The sequence below is a fragment of the Pelodiscus sinensis genome, chromosome 5 (assembly GCF_052426305.1).
Source record: "Pelodiscus sinensis isolate ZL-2025 chromosome 5, ASM5242630v1, whole genome shotgun sequence".
NCBI lineage: Eukaryota > Metazoa > Chordata > Testudines > Trionychidae > Pelodiscus > Pelodiscus sinensis.
In genome coordinates, this window is record NC_143056.1 from 45579006 (window position 1) to 45596949 (window position 17944).

Below are 17944 nucleotides of genomic sequence, written 5' to 3' on the forward strand. Positions count from 1 at the left end.
AGATAAAGCAGGGAAGGTGACTTGAAAAACTCTGTAGTCATTTTGGACCTTTGAATTCTATTTCAGTGACAGACTGTTGCAAGTATGGGAGGAGAATAAAAGGATTGAGCTTAGAAAGTCACTGGTGTGTGTATTTTTTTAAAGGCTTTAAATAAAGGGAAATAGAGTGGGGATGGTACCAGAAGCAACCTTTGCCACATTGAGGTGTTCTGGAGACAATAAGTGCCACCATGCTATGATGGTACTTTGGGTTGGTCAAGCTAATAGGTGTCCATCTCAGTTGATGCATAAAGTTGTTTATAAAAGAAAGCAAAAGTTGGATACAAACTGGATTTATTCAGACAAAGAAAGACCTTCAAAATATCTGCTGAAGTCATGTTGGCATAACAAGTGGCTGAAATCATCTAGAATGGGGAGGGGATATTTATAATTGAAATAATCAATCTATTTTAGCTAACTGTAATAGGCAGAGGTTGCCACTTTGGTTGGATACTGTTGTTCTAGGGGTCACTAAAGAACAGTGGAATGTATGGCCTAGAAAGAGGAAAAAATTGCTATCATGGCAGCCACATCCATTATCCTGTGGATCTCTAGGATCCACCTTGACACAACGGGAACTTCATTGTTCTCATCCTGAAAATTGTGCTGAGCTGACTGGGTTGGAGGAAGGAAGTCAGATGACATCAGCATTTCTACCAGTTTTGGCTAAATCCTGAACAGCACCTGGAATGTGAGACTGGAGTCCCTGCAGTCATTACTTTCTGCCTTCCAGACCTTAATTCTTCCCTGTCCTCTCTTTTTGTCTTTCTAATAAGAGTCCAGATTGATAGGCCAAGACAACGTCTTTTTTCAACAGTGGCTGTGAGTTTGTTGTGAGAATAGTGGTATAACAAGACATCTGAGAAGACTGACACAAGATTGGGTTAGGGGCTCCCATCCTGGTTCTGAAATTTGCCCATCATCCCCTGTCACAACCAAACCTACCTGTCCTCTAGCTCCTGCCTAGCTCTTAAACAACCTGCTGCCCTAGGCCTGTTTCAGGTTGTAATGCCTAGAGTAGGGAGATGGGTCCAGTTCTGTGAAAGGAAACCATCTGCTGCCATGCAGCGAGTGTGGAATGGACTCACTCTCATGCCCAAGGCCCAGCCTTGTGGGACAGGGGAATTGCCACTCCAGGATGAGTGCAGAGTAGGTTCGCTCTCAATTCTGGGCCCATCTCTCTCCCAGCAGCCTCTGTAGTTGGCTCCCCCTAGAATCTTGTCAGCCCTGGCACATCTGCACCCATTTTAATTACACCACAGGCCAGAAAGGCAGCCAAAACAATGTCTTAAATGGCCCAACATTGATTGGTAAATGTTTGCCTGGTCTCGAAGTGGCCAGTAAAACCATATGCTGAATTTGTGAGGCTGCAAGGGAAACCATGTGCAAGAGAGAAAAGCTGCGGGTTTTTTCTTTTCTTTCCCCTTTTGTATGTGTTGTGTCATCTTTTGTTTTAAAGAAAGCAGGATCAGAATTGAACAGCAGGCATTCAGGATCATTTAAATTAACTTGTTAGGTTTTTTTCCTCCTAAAAAAGCCCATTTGAGGCTGCAAAACAGAGGTTTGACCTGAAATGACAGTGAAAAGAAATAAGGGACGTTTTTAAAAAGAGAGCCTTACTTAATATTTTACATTGCAAATACCTTAACTGCGTTCCTTCTTTTTCAGTATCTCTAATAAAAATAGAGAGATTTTTAATGATGCCTGTTATAATGATCTGTAAGCCAGCCACCTTGAGACCTGTCATCTACAAAATAGTTAAGTATGTCTCAGGGATTGCATTGTATCAGTAGAGAAAGGATGTTAGCAAAACCTCTCTTTTGCTGGATCTGAGCCTCCCTCCTAACCACCACACAAGCAGTTTCTTTGTATTTTTTTGGGGGGGGGGGGGAGGGGAAGGAACAGAAGGTTAGCTTCTGATGAGAGGTTTCAGATGGAAGCACCAGGTTAGCCTCTTTCTTTTTTTTCTGTGGAAAGGAATTATGAGGGATTACATAAAGGTGGAATATGAAAAATGTTTCATTTTTTTTCAAAAATATTCCACAAGGTAGCAAACTAATGGAGAAAGAAATTGAGTATCTTTCCAAAGAGATAAAAATGACTAAAACTATGTTTTAAAATTTCTCCTGACACACTGGGGTATCTTATTAGGTCACTGGTTCAATCACCCCTTGCCCGTGGGGGCTATGAATCAAAATAGAGATGTCAGCCAGCATGTGAAAATAGTCTTCACAAATGGTTCTGTGTGTGCAAATTGAGCAGTTACACACAAGCAGGAACTGGTTTGTATGAGTGCCCCAACTTGCAGGTACATGTCTTTGGTTCAGTTGCCTGATCCTCTGTGCCATCTCTGGCCTCTGGCTCCTAGGCCTGACTGCCCATGTTCTGGTCTGAGCCCATTTACTTCTCCAATGGCCGTTCAAAGGCCTGAATGAAATATGTGAATGGTCTTAGTCCAACTCCAAGGATTAGATTCCCATATTTGAGAAACCATGACAATCATAAGCATCCTTAATGGCAGATCCAGCCAAAGACTGAATGAACATGGAGACTGTGACTCTACAGGGGATCACACCATGTCAAAACTGAGGTATAGGGAAGTGTGAGAAAATCTTTGTTACTGATGGCCTTGCTGTGTCTGTTTTGTAGAAGCACAGAGGCTGCATCTAGACTGGCATGATTTTGCTGTTAAAAGTATTTGTGCAAAAGAGCATCTACACTGGCACGGATGCTTGCGCAAGAGGGCTTATCCCTGAGTGGGAGCGTTGGAGTATTTGCGCAAGAAGCACCGATTTTGTATAGTACAAAGTCAGTGTTCTTGTGCAAATACTCACGGCCAGTGTAGACAGGCGGCAAGTTTTTGCGCAAAAGTGGCTGCTTTTGTGCAAAATCTTGCCAGTCTAGACGCACCCAGAGGACTTTATGTCCTTATGGCTGCAATTCCAGCTTCTTAGATGGTGTATACATTTCCCTGCAGAGCTGGATGAGGTGAGTGGTTTGCATAAACGTGCTGTTTATGTGATGGGGATATTTATCTGAATCAGCCGTAGGGGGACCAGAATACCTGGACAAAAAGGAACCCTGGTGGCTCTGGTTAGTACTGCTGACTGGGTCAGTAGCACTGCAGGGTTAAGATAAGTTAGTCTCCACCTGCCCTTGCACCATGCTGCTCCCCAGAAGTGGCTAGCAGTTCTGGCTCCTGTGAAGGAGGGCAGGAACACTGGGCTCCATGTGCTGACCCTGCCCTGAGCACCAGTTCTGGCCAATGGAAGCTGGATGGCAGTGCTTGTTGGTGAGAGCACTATGTGGAGCAGTGATGGCAACCAAGGTTAGTGAGTGGTCTGTAGGATTGAAATTAGACATATGCACTAATCATGACCCCAAGAATAAGATTAAATACATGGCACTTTATTCTTTATCATGCCTTTTTAAACACAGCAGTTATGTATACACTGGCGGCTTCTTGCACAAGAACATCTTGCACAAGGGTTCTTGCGCAAGAAGTCTTGCACAAGAAAACGTCCACACTGCCATGTGGGAGCTGTGCTTTTGCGCAAGAGCGCCCCTGGCAGTGCAGACGCTCTCTTGTGCAAGAAAGCTCTGATGGCCATTTTAGCCATAGGGCTTTCTTGCACAAGAAATTCATGTTGCCTGTCTACACTGGTCTTTTGTGCAAGAAGAGTTGCGCAAAAGGGCTTATTCCTGAGTGGGAGCGAGAGAGTTCTGGCACAAGAAGCCCTGATTTCATACATTAGAACATCAATTTACTTGTGCAAGAACTCGCGGCCAGTGTAGACAGGCAGCAAGTTTTGGCGCAAAAGCAGCCGCTATTGCGCAAGATCGCACCAATGTAGACACAGCCAAAGTGATCCATTATTAGGGGCAAATTAAAACGCCAGCAAAAGTCACATAAAGAAGCAGAGAACGCACATGGCTCTCACAATGCTACGTGTACCCCACGCCTGCCCTTGCTTTAAATGTGTGTCACTTCTCATTTTGCCAGGGGTTGCTCTATTCTCCCCTCTGCTGCAGGCTCTGGGAGGAAGGAGGAGGACGAGTGGGAACTGGGTATGAATCAGCTCATTCGCAGCTTTCTGGGAGGGCAGGGGAGGAGTGCAGGGCCCCCAGCATGAGATTGGTGGGGATGGAGGGGCAATGGGGATGCACCCTTCATATAGAAACACAATGGGCTTCATGTAGCCTGTAAGCCACAGGTTGCCCACCACTGCTATGGAGCCTCCTGACTCTTCCCTCTTCCCTGCTTAATTGATGGACCTGCCATCTCCTTACAGGGAGCAGCATGGAACCAGGTCAGGCAGGTAGCTTGCTTTAGCCTTGCTGTAATGCTGACTGGGAGCTTCCCACAATAAACCTGTTGCCCAACCTTCTGCCCCCTAAACTCTTTCCTGTACCCCAAACTTTTTATCCCCAGCCCAGACACAAAGCCTGCAACCCTACCCTAGAGCCCTCACCCCTCCTGCACTGAATACCCCACATGAACCTGTAACCCCTCCCACACTTCAAATTCCTTGGCCCAAGCTTTCACCCTTCCTGCACCCCAATCCCATTATTCCTATCTTACCCCAGAGTTCCCTCCTGCACCCCTCATTTTGTCTCCACCCCTGAGCCTGCAACCTCAGTTAGAGCCCTCACCCCCACCTGCACCCAACCCCCTGTTCCAGCCTAGTGAAAGTGAGTGAGGATGGGGTAGAGTGAGCCAGTAAGAGAGAGGGAATGTGATGAGTGGAGAAGGGCCTCAGGAAAAGCGTGGATAAGGGGTGTGGCCGCAGGGAAGTGGCAGGGCTATGATATTCAATTTTGTGCAGTTAGAAAGCCAGCCAAGCATGTGGGGAGACAAAACCTGAGAATACAGTGGAAGAGAAAACAGTGCTTTCCCGATGCCAACTGAAGCCCCAGTGCATGAGATTTAAAAACATAAGACACAACATGGGAAGGACTATACCTTTATCCGTGTGTGTCCAACAACATTCTAGCACGTCCTTGAACCTCATTGGGGCTCGTAGACAGTATTTTAAATGAAATATTAATAATTTGTGAACTTTTGGGCAGGGACTGTTCCCCCACCCCCGCCAGGGTCTAATGCAATAGGACTATTATATCTAGGTAGTCCCGCAATATAGTCCTGTGATGTGTCTAGTAGACTCACCAATAGCAGCGGTGTGGAATCCTAAAAATAATCTAACATACATTTCTTACCAACCATCTTAATGCAAAAACAACCTATTCTACTGTGCAGAGGTTCATCATAGAGCCATAAGAATGGCTATACTGGGTCAGACCAAAGGTCCATCTACCCAAGTATCTTATCTGCTGACAGTGGCCAATACTAGATGCCCCAGATGGTGTAAGCAGAACAGGTAATCCTCATGTGATCCTTCTCCTGTGATCCATTTCCAGCCTCTGACAAACAGAGGCTAGAGATACTATTCCATCCTGGCTAATAGGTCCATCAATGGCTGACTTCCATGAATTTATCCAGTTCTTTTTGAACCCTGTTGAAGTCCTGGTCTTAACAACATATGCCATAATATAAATGATGAGTAAACATTTCCCATATAAAACTGTTTGTATATTAAAAAAGAGGAGATTGCAAAATAATTATTTGAGTAGATTGAACTTTTTTTTGGTCATAGTGGATCAAATTGTTTTAATCCTGTTGGAGCATGAATTTGCTACTCTTTGCATGGGTTATTGGTTTTTAATGATGAAATCTCTTAAATATAATGCTTGCTTTTGGATTTCAAATAATATCACTATAATGGTTAATTATATAATTATATAATTTTAAATGCACTTTACTTTCAACATTTTAATATAAAACTATATAACAGTGTCACAGATTGTTTAATGTGTTCTTCAGACTTGCTAGTTTTCTTCATATGCAGTATGCCATTCAATGCACTTGACCTTCTTATTCCAGTATTTCCAGTATTTGAGGATCTAGCCTGTTTTTATTTTAACTTTTTCAAGTGAAAGGTTAGATTTGTGACATGATCATGGGAGTCCAAGAGCTCATTTTATGCCAATGCCCTAATTGGGTCCTGATTATGTATGCAAATTGGGGAAGTCTATACAGAGGGTCAATTAAGTATCTTTGAGCATGCATTGTCCTATAATTTATGCCTACGAGGACTAAATACAAGGTAGGAGTAAATGAAGGACTAAGTACAAGGTCAAATAAAGGTTCTTAAATCTGAGTAACTTTTTTTGTACACTGTTGCCAACTTTTTAAAATGGAGCTCTATTAGTTTAATATAAATACCAGAAAGGTGGTCATAGCATAGTGTATTATTGGATAATTAATTTATGAACAAGTGTAAACAGAAGCTACAATTTTTTTTCAGAACTCAGATGCAACTAGAAAACAATAATACTTAAAATATACAGATTTCTTAATTGGTCTTTTAGGCCCTGGGCCTGCATTATGACCCATACAGATCATCTGAGCAGATCACAATGCAGGATCCAGGCCTTTAGCTAGAAGCTCTTTAAGGCTGGGTCTGTCATTTAAGATGTTGTTTAATGCATTCCACTATGAGGTTATGAACTGGTCAAAGTCTCTAGGCACGATCACTAAAAAAATAATAATAGTGATAATTAATTAGTCTTTGAACTGAGTTGGAAAAGGCAGACAGTAAACACCAACGTATGTTTTTTGGGACAGATTGTCCTTTTGTTGTGTTTCTGTATAGCACATAAAAAAGAAAATATTTAAATCTAAACCTACGACCCTATTACATTGGGCAATATCTAGATTAAGGATTTTTTTCTCATCCCACTGGATATTGCAGTTCATAGTACACAGGTTTCACCCTTGAAACCTAGGATAGTCTCTTCTGTTGGAATCTTTAGTCTTCTGAGTGTCCTTGTGGCCTGCAGCATATGTGAGGGATGGAAAGAGGCCAGGTATGGGCTCCCATGTTGTGTTTTATACCCTTAGTCCTCATGGTTGGAAAACACAAGTCCAGTCATGTCTGCTGGGCTTTGCTGAGTCACATGGAAAAGCAATAACTCAGTGTGGCTCCTGTAAGTGTGTCATTGAGTTGGAAGGCCACTGCTAGACAATGGCTGGTGATGTCTGTTCAGCACCCACCTGGGTTTTGATTACCTCTTGTGCTTTCACTGGAGAGCTTCCCAAACTTGCAGCATATTTTACTGAAAACAATAAACACAAGTCTTATAATTTCATATGCATTGAGGCTATACATATTTAGATTAGCTTTCAGCAGATCATAATCTTTGCTCTTCCTCCTGATGCCTCATATAGCATGCTTTATATGCAATCTCTCAATTTTATATAAATGAGGAATATGTAGATTACAGGGTTGCTCTCTGAGGCTATGTCTACATTGGCAATTGCTTTTGCGCAAAATCTTGCCACTTGTCTACACTGGCTGCGAGTACTTGCGCAAGAACACTGACGTTCTAATGTATAACATCAGTGCTTCTTGCACAAATACTCTGATGCTCCTGCTCAGGGATAAGCCCTCTTGCGCAACTGTTCTTATGCAAGAGGCCAGTATAGACAGGAAACGTTAATTTCTTGTGCAAGAAAGCCCGATGGCTAAAATGGCCATCAGAGCTTTCTTGCGCAAGAGAGCGTCTACACTGGCACGGATGCTTTTGCACAAAAGCAAATCTTTTGTGCAAAGGCACATGCCAGTATAGACGCTCTCTTGCGCAGATACTTTTAACGGAAAAACTTTTCCGTTGAAAGTATTTGCACAAAATCATGCCAGTCTAGATGCAGCCTGAAGATATAGCATGTCACACCTCTCCTAAGATATTTTCAGTGTTCTATATTTAGCAGAATTCTGACATTGTGTTACCAGTATTCTTGTAGGAACTAAACTTAAGTCTGAAATAAGTATCATGATGGTTGTTAGTGTTTAAATGATACTATGATTTGGAATACAGTAGACTATAGAGAATAAATGGGCCTCTTCAGCTCAGCAATTGCAAAAGGGAACCATGTATTTCAAATTGTTGTGCTGGCAAAAACCCAAGAGCAGTTTAGAGCAGGAGATTACTAACTCTAAATCATGGAAGGATGTTAAAAATTAATGGTAATATAGATGCAAAAGGTTCTAAGAAAATGTGTTTTCTTGCTGTTTTGAAAATAACTTAAATATCTACTATATTTTACAAAAATAAAACAAATGACCTCAATGCTCATAACATTCACGTAATGGCTCATATGCAACCAGGTAACCCTATACTATGTTATCTTGGTGTTATTTTGAGAGCTGGTCAGGCTTTTTTTTTTGTTTGGCTCTATCAGAAAATGTAAGTTTGTTAAAAATCAAACTTTTCATAGATGCACTTCATTTTTACTGAAATTTTAATTGTGAAGATTTCTTAGGTCCAGGATGGAATGTTGAGAGAATAACATACCCAGAATAATCCATATGAGTGGCCAAGCCACATGTATGTGGGAGATCCAGATTAGGCAGGAGAGGGATTGGGAACGAGCTGTCTCTCATTCAACCAGAGTGCTATAACTATCAGGCTATTGACTGTTCTGCAGTGGCTTGCTCCTCTTCCCCTATTTTAATGAAAAATGTTGAGCAGTCTCATTTTCTTCCACATTTAAATTATAACACATGTTGAAACATGGAAATATTCTGTGGAAAAATAATTATCTTTTTTGGGCCATCCCTAGTTATTATGCACAGGGCTCTTTTCTCATTTTTGTTCTTAACGGTGTACCACAGATCATTGTAGTGGATAATAGGTCACAACTCATCTTCTTGTTTGGCCAGCATATTCTGTGCTGACAACTTATCACAGTAGAGCGAGAATCTTTAAACCTTGAGAGAGAAGACCTGTCAACTTCAAGCAAGTGGAATGTGAGAGGTGGGTGAAAACCTGGGAAGCAGTGATCATGAGATGTTAGACTTCAGGATCCTGACCAAAGGAGAGTAGCAAAATACACACCCCGGACTTCAGAAAGGCAGACTTTGACTCCCTCAGAGAACTGATGGGCAGGATTCCCTGGGATGCTTACATGAAGGGGAAAGGAGTCCAGGAGAGCTGGCAGTATTTTAAAGAAGCCCTATTAAAGGCACAGGAAGAAACCATCCCATCAGCGTAGCAAGAAAAGCAAATATGGTAGGCGACCAGATTGGCTTACCAGGGACATCCTTGGTGATCTTAAACACAAAAAGGAAGCTTACAAGAAATGGAAACTTGGACGGATGACTAGGGAGGAGTATAAATATATTGCTCGAGAATGCAGGGGACTTATCAGGAAGGTGAAAGCACAATTGGAATTGCAGCTAGCAAGGGATATGAAGAATAACAAGAAAGGTTTCTACAGGCATGTTAGCAATAAGAGGGAGATCAGAGAGGGTGTGGGGCCCTTATTGGATGAGGGAGGTAACCTAGTGACAGATGATGTGAGAAAAGCTGAAGAAAATGTGAGAAATGCTTTCTTTGCCTCTATCTTCACGGACAAGGTCAGCTCCCAGACAAATGCACTAGGCAACGCAGTATGGGAAGGAGGTGGACAGCCCTTGGTGGGGAAAGACAGCCTGTTCCAGCTATGTGTGTCAAGCCAGGACAATTACACCTGTATTTCCTTTCTGGTTCAGCAAGAGCATCCACGCCTCAGACTTCCAGTTCCACAGCCATGGCCCCTTTTGGGTGGAAAGATGCATCTCCCTCCCTTCTGACAGTAGTACATCCAGGCTGAACAATTCTCTGCCTTTGCTGTATAGTTCCTAGCACAGACAGTCTGTCAAAACAGACCTGTTTGCTTTATCTTTAGAGATAGAGCACAGTGTAACTGCCAGTGATATGTTACCATACAATTCTTTCTAAGCAAGCCTGCTTTATTCAGGTTACAAGTGTTACAGAGAAAACTTATTAAAACAATTAAAGGCATCACCTTTCGGGGGAAGGGAGAGGGGTTCTTTATGATCACAAGTACATCAGAGTTTCAGCTCTGAACAAGCACATAGTAGGCCAAGCCCTTCCAGTCCTCCCCTAAGATTTGGGGCCTTCTGAGGACTAGAAGTACTATCCATTTGCTGGATAAGGAAGAAGACCATGAGCAAGCCTAAATTTAGGCTTTTCATCAAAAGCCTTTTCTTTGTCTTTGGAGAATCCAATTTGAACTAATATATGCGTGTCGTCTTCAGGAAGGCTGATACCTGTGGATATTCATTAGCATCTTACCCTCTAGAAAAAATATACACAATTGCATTTTAATACAATGTGCCCCAAAGGTGTTAAGTTAAACTCAGTTGAACTGGGTTAACTCAGTTAAGCTTCTCTTAACATAAGGTTTGTTCAGTGTATTATAGGATATTGTCAGTCTGTCACAGCAGCTTTAAAATGAGTGAGTTCTGGCTTTGGAAACCATCAGATGCTTTCACTGTATCTGAGTGTAATGGGGCCAGGCCATAGACAAGTCCTCCAGGTAGCTAGAGTGCTAGGAGGAAGCCAGCCAATCAGGAGCCAGGAGGGACTACATAAGAAGCTGCAGGAGTAGAAGCAGCTCAGGTGCAGTCCAGACCTGAAAGGGAGAAGGTCAGGAATGGCTGGCAGAACCTGGGACAGCTCCCAGTGGAGAGCTGTGGAGAAATTCATGGACTTGAAGCTAAAGCCCTGAGGAAACAACAAAGGACTTGTCTCCAAGACTATGTCTACACTAGCAACTTCTTGAGCCAGAAATATGCAAATGAGGCTAAGTGCCGATTATCGCTGAGCCTCATTTATATACCTAATGAGCCGCCATTTCTGCAGAAGAGACTCTTGCACCAGAAGAAGCTGTCTACATGCCCCTTCTTGTGCAAGAAAACCCCTCTTGCGCAATGCCGTTATTCCTGAAAATAATCAGCGTAACGGTGAGGGGCAGTGTAGACAGCTCCTTCTGGCGCAGGAGCCTCTTCTGCAAAAATGGTGGCTCATTAGATATTCAAATGAGGCTTGGCAATATTCCACGTTTAGCCTCATTTGCAGATTTCTGGTGCACGATGCCGTGAGTGTAGACATAGTCCAGGAGGAAAAGCCCTGGTGGTACTACCTTGTTCATAGTGAGACACAAATTAAGGGAATGACATTGAATTGAGATACTCTACAGGGGGCACCAGGATGGAGGTGTACCCCAGAAGGGGTTTGTGATTACATGAAAGTGTGTGACTTGGCCGGAGGGCTGAGTAGCCCAAGGCTTTTAAAACTGAGTCAGTGCAGAAACCCATTCTTGAGGAAACAGGGGTGTTTGGATGAGGTGAGTGCTGACACTGTTACACTGAGTTTGAAAGATCAGATTAGTACTTTCCTGCCACTATCAAAAATTGTCTTTAATGTCATAGAATCATAGAATCATAGGACTGGAAGGGACCTCGAGAGGTCATCGAGTCCAGCCCCCCACCCTCAAGGCAGGACCAAGCTCTGTCTACACCATCCCTGACAGATGTCTATCTAACCTGTTCTTAAATATCTCCAGAGAGGGAGATTCCACCACCTCCCTTGGCAATGTATTCCAATATTTGACCACCCTGACAGTAAGGAATTTTTTCCTAATGTCCAATCTAAATCTCCCTTGCTGCACTTTAAGCCCATTACTCCTTGTCCTGTCCTCAGAAACCAAGAGGAACAAATTTTCTCCTTCCTCCTTGTGACACCCTTTTAGATATTTGAAAACCGCTATCATGTCCCCCCTTAATCTTCTTTTTTCCAAACTAAACAAGCCCATTTCATGAAGCCTGGCTTCATAGGTCATGTTCTCTAGACCTTTAATCATTCTTGTCGCTCTTCTCTGTACCCTTTCCAATTTCTCCACATCTTTCTTGAAATGTGGCGCCCAGAACTGGACACAGTACTCCAGCTGAGGCCTAACTAGTGCAGAGTAGAGTGGCAGAATGACTTCACAAGTTTTGCTTACAACACACCTGTTGATACAACCTAGAATCATATTTGCTTTTTTTGCAACAGCATCACACTGTTGACTCATATTCAACTTGTGGTCCACTATGACCCCTACATCCCTTTCCGCCATGCTCCTTCCTAGACAGTAGCTTCCCATCTTGTATGTATGGAACTGATTGTTCCTTCCTAAGTGGAGTACTTTGCATTTCTCTTTATTAAACTTCATCCTGTTTACCTCTGACCATTTCTCTAACTTGCTAAGGTCATTTTGAATTATGTCCCTATCCTCCAAAGAAGTTGCAACCCCACCCAGTTTGGTATCATCTGCAAACTTAATAAGCATACTCTCTATTCCAATATCTACATCACTGATGAAGATATTGAACAGTACGGGTCCCAAAACTGACCCTTGCGGAACTCCATATGTTATCCCTTTCCAGCAGGATTTAGCACCGTTAACAACAACTCTCTGACTACAGTTATCCAGCCAATTATGCACCCAACTTATCGTGGCCCTATCTAAGTTATATTTGCCTAGTTTATCAATAAGAATATCATGCGAGACCGTATCAAATGCCTTACTAAAGTCTAGGTACATGACATTTACTGCTTCTCCCTTATCCACAAGGCTCGTTATCCTATCAAAGAAAGCTATCAGATTAGTTTGGCATGACTTGTTCTTCACAAACCCATGCTGGCTATTCCCTATCACTTTATTACCTTCCAAGTGTTTGCATATGATTTCCTTAATTACCTGCTCCATTATCTTCCCTGGGACAGAAGTTAAACTGACCGGTCTGTAGTTTCCTGGGTTGTTCTTATTCCCCTTTTTATAGATGGGCACAATATTTGCCCTTTTCCGGTCTTCTGGAATCTCCCCTGTCTTCCATGATTTTTCAAAGATCATAGCTAAAGGCTCAGATACCTCCTCTATCAGCTCCTTGAGTATCATTTCATCAGGACCTGGTGACTTGCTGACATCTAACTTTCCTAAGTGATTTTTAACTTGTTCTTTGTGTATCCTATCTTCTAAACTTACCCTCTCTCTGTTTGTATTCACTACGTTAGGCACACCTCCAGACTTCTCAGTGAAGACTGAAACAAAGAAATCATTGAGCATCTCCGCCATTTCCATGTCCTCTCACCAGAAAGAGAATGGGCTGTATGATGTATCCAGACTACAATCTAGACTAATGAGTAGCAATGTCCCCTTCTGTCTTCTAATTTGGTCTTTTACTATGCTCTGCTGATGTAGCTTCCAGACTGGAATGCTCATAAACAGCCATTAGCATGCAAGTCATTCCTAGCTCTGTGTGTCTCCTGCAGCCAATCAGCCCTTGACTCTTACTAGCTTTGGTTATATGGCAGCGTGACCTCAACACATCCCCCCCGTCTTAAATTTCCCCACAGAAATGTGTGTCTTATATTGCCCAGCCCTCAGTACTGGGCTGGGCCACACAAGTTCATAGAAATCGGTATTTCTTTAGTTAGAATAGTATGTGCCCACTTTGTTACTCTAAATGGAGTTCCACAGACACCTTAATTTAAACACACCACACTAGATAAAACTTACAGCTACAAACAGAGACATTTTAAGTTAATACAAGTAATGAGCCGTAGAAGTCAGAAATAAATAAAAGAAAAATAATGAAATGCAACTGCTGCCTAAGTTAAAAACTTTTAAATTCAAAGCAAAGGCTTTTTTCATCATGTGCTTTCAGCAGTCTTCCTGATCAAACTGCTTAGGTGAGGACCCTTTTTCCAATTCAATAGCTGCTTTCTCTGTCTCTTCAGATGCAGTAAATCAATGAATACAGAGAAAAAGGATCTTTGTCACTCCTTTTTATAGTTAGTTCTCTGGGAAAACATTTTCAGCTGAGATTTTTGGTTTGAGGTTTCTTTGTTTACTCTTCCTGCTTGATGACCCTGTTTACTGCTTAAATGCAAATTAAAAAAAGCTCCTATTTCTTTGAAACAGATCTGTTTGCCAATTTCTGCTGTGGTTTGGAATTTGTTAATAACGTTATATAGGGAAATTTTATAATCTCACATACAACATTGCCACATTTATTTTATCAGGGCAATATTAACCAGCAAACTCTGAGTTTTCCGATGGTATCTTGCATAGGTTGTACACAGATTATTACAGCAACATGTTTATGGACACAGATACAGTCTGCTTTATACTAGAAACATTTCTGAAAAGAACATCTTGTACAGAGTGGTGTGTTCCTGTAAGGACTTTAGAGTTTGGATGCCTCTATCTCTAGAAGCTATACACATCTGCTGCTTTTGTATGGTGCTGTCCTCCAGTGAATTTCATATATACACATTTTAATAGCTTCTGAATAGAAGAGAGATTTGATCAATCAAGCCAAAGCAACAGTCATGACATTAATTGAAGAGCTTCTTAAAGTTTTTAAGTAGTAGCTTGTAGAAAGAAACTTTAAACTCACTGGGGGGAGGTTGCCTTTATAGTCAGTAATAAAGGAAAGCAGGTGAAATCTCTTTAAAATATAGTAGGATTAAACAATGAAAACAGGATTAAGTCTAAAAATATGATGGTCACCAATTAAATGTCAGATTTTAACACCTGGTAAAGACCTTAAATTGCATGTACTGCACTTATCACAGTTTCTGAATACCTCCTATACTAAGAGCTTGCAAATGTGGACTTTTAAAATATCTTCTGTTGGTATGTGCTGAAAGCATTGTGCTTTTGTGCCCTGTGGCTTTAGACAAATACGTTTTTGATGCCTCTTCTCTTCATGAGGTAGAAGGAGATATATTTTGGATTGAACCTGACTTTTCAGTACTGTAGTGAATTATACATATGGGCAGACAGCCTGTAGGTAGGGGAAGGATGAATTGCAGAAGGCAGGATAAGAGTATAAAAAATCCCACTGCTATTACTGAAAGTGCTGCTGTTGTCCACATTGAGTTCTGAGTTGCCTGAAGTGACTGCTCAGGGGATATGGTGGTCCTGGGCTATGGATCCAGACTGGGGGTACTGCTTGTTCCTCTCTAATGTTGTCATTGGCTATTACTGAAGTCCAGGAACTGCTGATACTACTTTGCTCTACCCAGTTAGAGGAGTGAATGTTTAAAAATTCCTGCTTCTTAGCAAGTGTCAGTTACTGGGTGAAAAGTACCTCAGATCACTGATATTCCCTCTTGACTGCACCCTCTCAATGATTCACTCAACCGCCTCTTTTTTTTTTTCTTGACTCAGGGTCCTGTAACAGATTCATGTTCCCATTTGCCGTGTGGTTTGATCTCTTTTAGATCCAAGGGAAACCAGGATGCAACAGAGAGACTTAACTACTTTCTTATTTATTGCAAGCTTTAAGCAGTTAATAGAATTGTTTCTGTTTTACAAGCCTTAAAAACACTTACAGCACAGTTTAAACCTTAAATACTGTAATTTTTTAAAAAAATTAGTACAACACAAAACAATACAAAAGCAATTCATAGAAGATTTATCATAATACATTATTTAAGCCTAGTTCACTTACATTTCACCCGTATAATTCCAGGCAGGAGGTTTGATTCCCTTTGATTTTGGGATGCCATGCTCTGCCGTAGCCAGTGTGAACTTCTACTTGAAATGAGCAGGACCTGTAGGTCAATCCTGTTCACTACTTACATTGATTCTTATTACTAAGCTCATTTTATAGCAAAGTGAGACTTGGTCATTTTAATATTTACCAATTAATTACATGTTGTGTAAGATACCTGGTATGCCCTTATTTGGGGTATATCCTGCTACTCAGGATGTTGCAAAACTATATGCTTAGTTAACAGTTCTATGGCTATCTCTGCTTTTTGCTTATCAGAAGTAAAATGTACCAGTTTACTCCCAGTTTTCTTGGTATGATCACACTGCACTATGCTGGCTATGCATGATTGTGCAAAAACATTCCTGCCACTCAAAGCCCCAGACTTGCCCGTGCGCTACATGTACAAGACTTGAGACAGGCCTGAGTTTGCTTTGTTAAAGATCAGTACTTTGGATAAAGCAGGCATTGTTGTTTTGGTTAAGACAGGGCCGTGTAGGCTCCCCTATACCATTGGATCCCTCTTCTCAGCATTGGCAAAACCGCTATGGAGTTACATTTTACATAGCTATACATCTAGCTGTCATGTTGGAGTGTTTGAGAATAGAGGGATCAGCTTTTGCCAGGCCCTGGGAGTGTTCAGCTCACCTCTCTGCTCCAGATTCCTGTCCTACCCCCATCCTGTCCCTTCTGCCCCACTTCTGCCCCCCCTCTCTGAGCGTGTCCCGGTTCCTGCTCCTCACCTTTTCCTCAGTATCTCCTGCACAGGACACTGTGCACAGTGGCTGTTCACAGTGGCTGTGTCTAGACTGGCCAGTTTTTCTGGAAAATCAGCCGCTTTTCTGGAAAAACTTGCCAGCTGTCTGCACTGGCCACCTGAATTTCCGCAAAAGCACTGACTTCCTACTGTAAGAAATCAGTGCTTCTTGTGGAAATACTATGCTGCTCCCATTCAGGCAAAAGGGCCAGAGTAGACAGCTCAGATTTGTTTTCTGCAAAAAAGCCCCGATCGCGAAAATGGTGATCGGGGCTTTTTTGCGGAAAAGCGCATCTAGATTGGCACGGAGGCTTTTCCGCAAAAAGTGCTATTGCGGAAAAGTGTCCGTGCCAATCTAGACGGGCTTTTCCGAAAATGCTTTTAACAGAAAACTTTTCCGTTAAAAGCATTTCGGAAAATCATGCCAGTCTAGACGTAGCCAGTGGGTAGGAGGGAAGGGGAAGAGTTGATTGGCAGGGCTGCTGGTGGGTGCTAGCCATCCACTAATTTTTTTCTGTGGGTGGTTCAGTCCTTAAACACCCACAGAAATGACACCTATGGTGTTGGGATATTTCTTATGTAGGCCATTGTTTTATCTTTCCTGCTGGATTTCTTTAACAACCCTTTTGATCTAACTCTATATCAAGTAACCCATGATAAATAAAAGCACAGAGGCATGTGTCACCTTCATAAAAATAATACTGATATTTCCTGGTTTGTTGCTGTGGCAGGTAAATGGGGGCGTTTGGGTTCACCGTTGCCTTGTTGAAGTTACAACACTAGGGGTGCGTCTAGATTGGCAAGATTTGGTGCAAAAGCGGACGCTTTTGTGCAAAAACTTGCCAGCTGTCTACACTGGCCGCTTGAATTTGCGCAAGAGCACTGACTTTGTAATGTACAAAATCAGTGCTTCTTGCGCAAATGCTTTCACGCTCCCGCTCGGGAAAAAGCCCTCTCGCGCAAGAATACTGGCGCAAGAGGGCCAGTGTAGACCGGGAAGAACTGTTTTGTGCAAAAAAGCCCCGATGGCTAAAATGGCAATCGGGGCTTTCTTGCGCAAAATCGCGTCTAGACTGGCCATGGATGCTTTTGCGCAAAAGCAAATCTTTTGCACAAAGGCACTTGCCAATCTAGACGCTCTTTTGCGGAAATACTTTTAACGGAAAAAAATTCCGTTAAAAGTATTTCTGCAAATCATGCCAGTCTAGACGCAGCCTAGAAGCTTTAATGCCTCACCAAACATCTTCAGACTTGTCACCCCTTGCTCATCTGTACTGTGAAAGGAAGGCCTCTGAGGTCCTCACAAGGTCATAAGTGACAACCGGTAAAGGGCCCACTATTCTGCAACTCATATCAGGCCTGACACCCTCATTACCCCAACACACTGCCATACTATGTATCTAAAAGATGCCATGTAGTATAAATTGGTGACATCTTGGATCTGAAAATCATTGTGACATATGCATGGGTTGGGTACAAAGTTATTTATAATTATATATAAAGGAGGAACTTCGTAAACCCAGCCCACTTTAGACACAGGAATGTCCTGACTGACCAGCTTGATTTACAGTGAAGGACAATGATAGGGTGAACAAAGTCATCAAGCTAACAAATAATGGTGAACAAAGCCATCAAGCGAACAAATGGCAGTGATGTGTAGTTAGTGAGCATAATGAGAGACAGAAATATGTCCCAG

The 17944-nt window shown here is 42.3% G+C and overlaps 1 long non-coding RNA gene across 1 annotated transcript; it reads right to left on the reverse strand.

Moving 5' to 3' along the window:
* Nucleotides 1-1920: 1920 nt before the first annotated feature.
* LOC142829106 (uncharacterized) lies at nucleotides 1921-15670 on the reverse strand. The gene is made up of 2 exons (XR_012903392.2): nucleotides 15450-15670; nucleotides 1921-7215 (listed from the first exon to the last, which is right to left on the reverse strand). It is a non-coding gene; the product is annotated as an uncharacterized LOC142829106 (long non-coding RNA).
* Between the last annotated feature and the right edge of the window lie 2274 nt (nucleotides 15671-17944).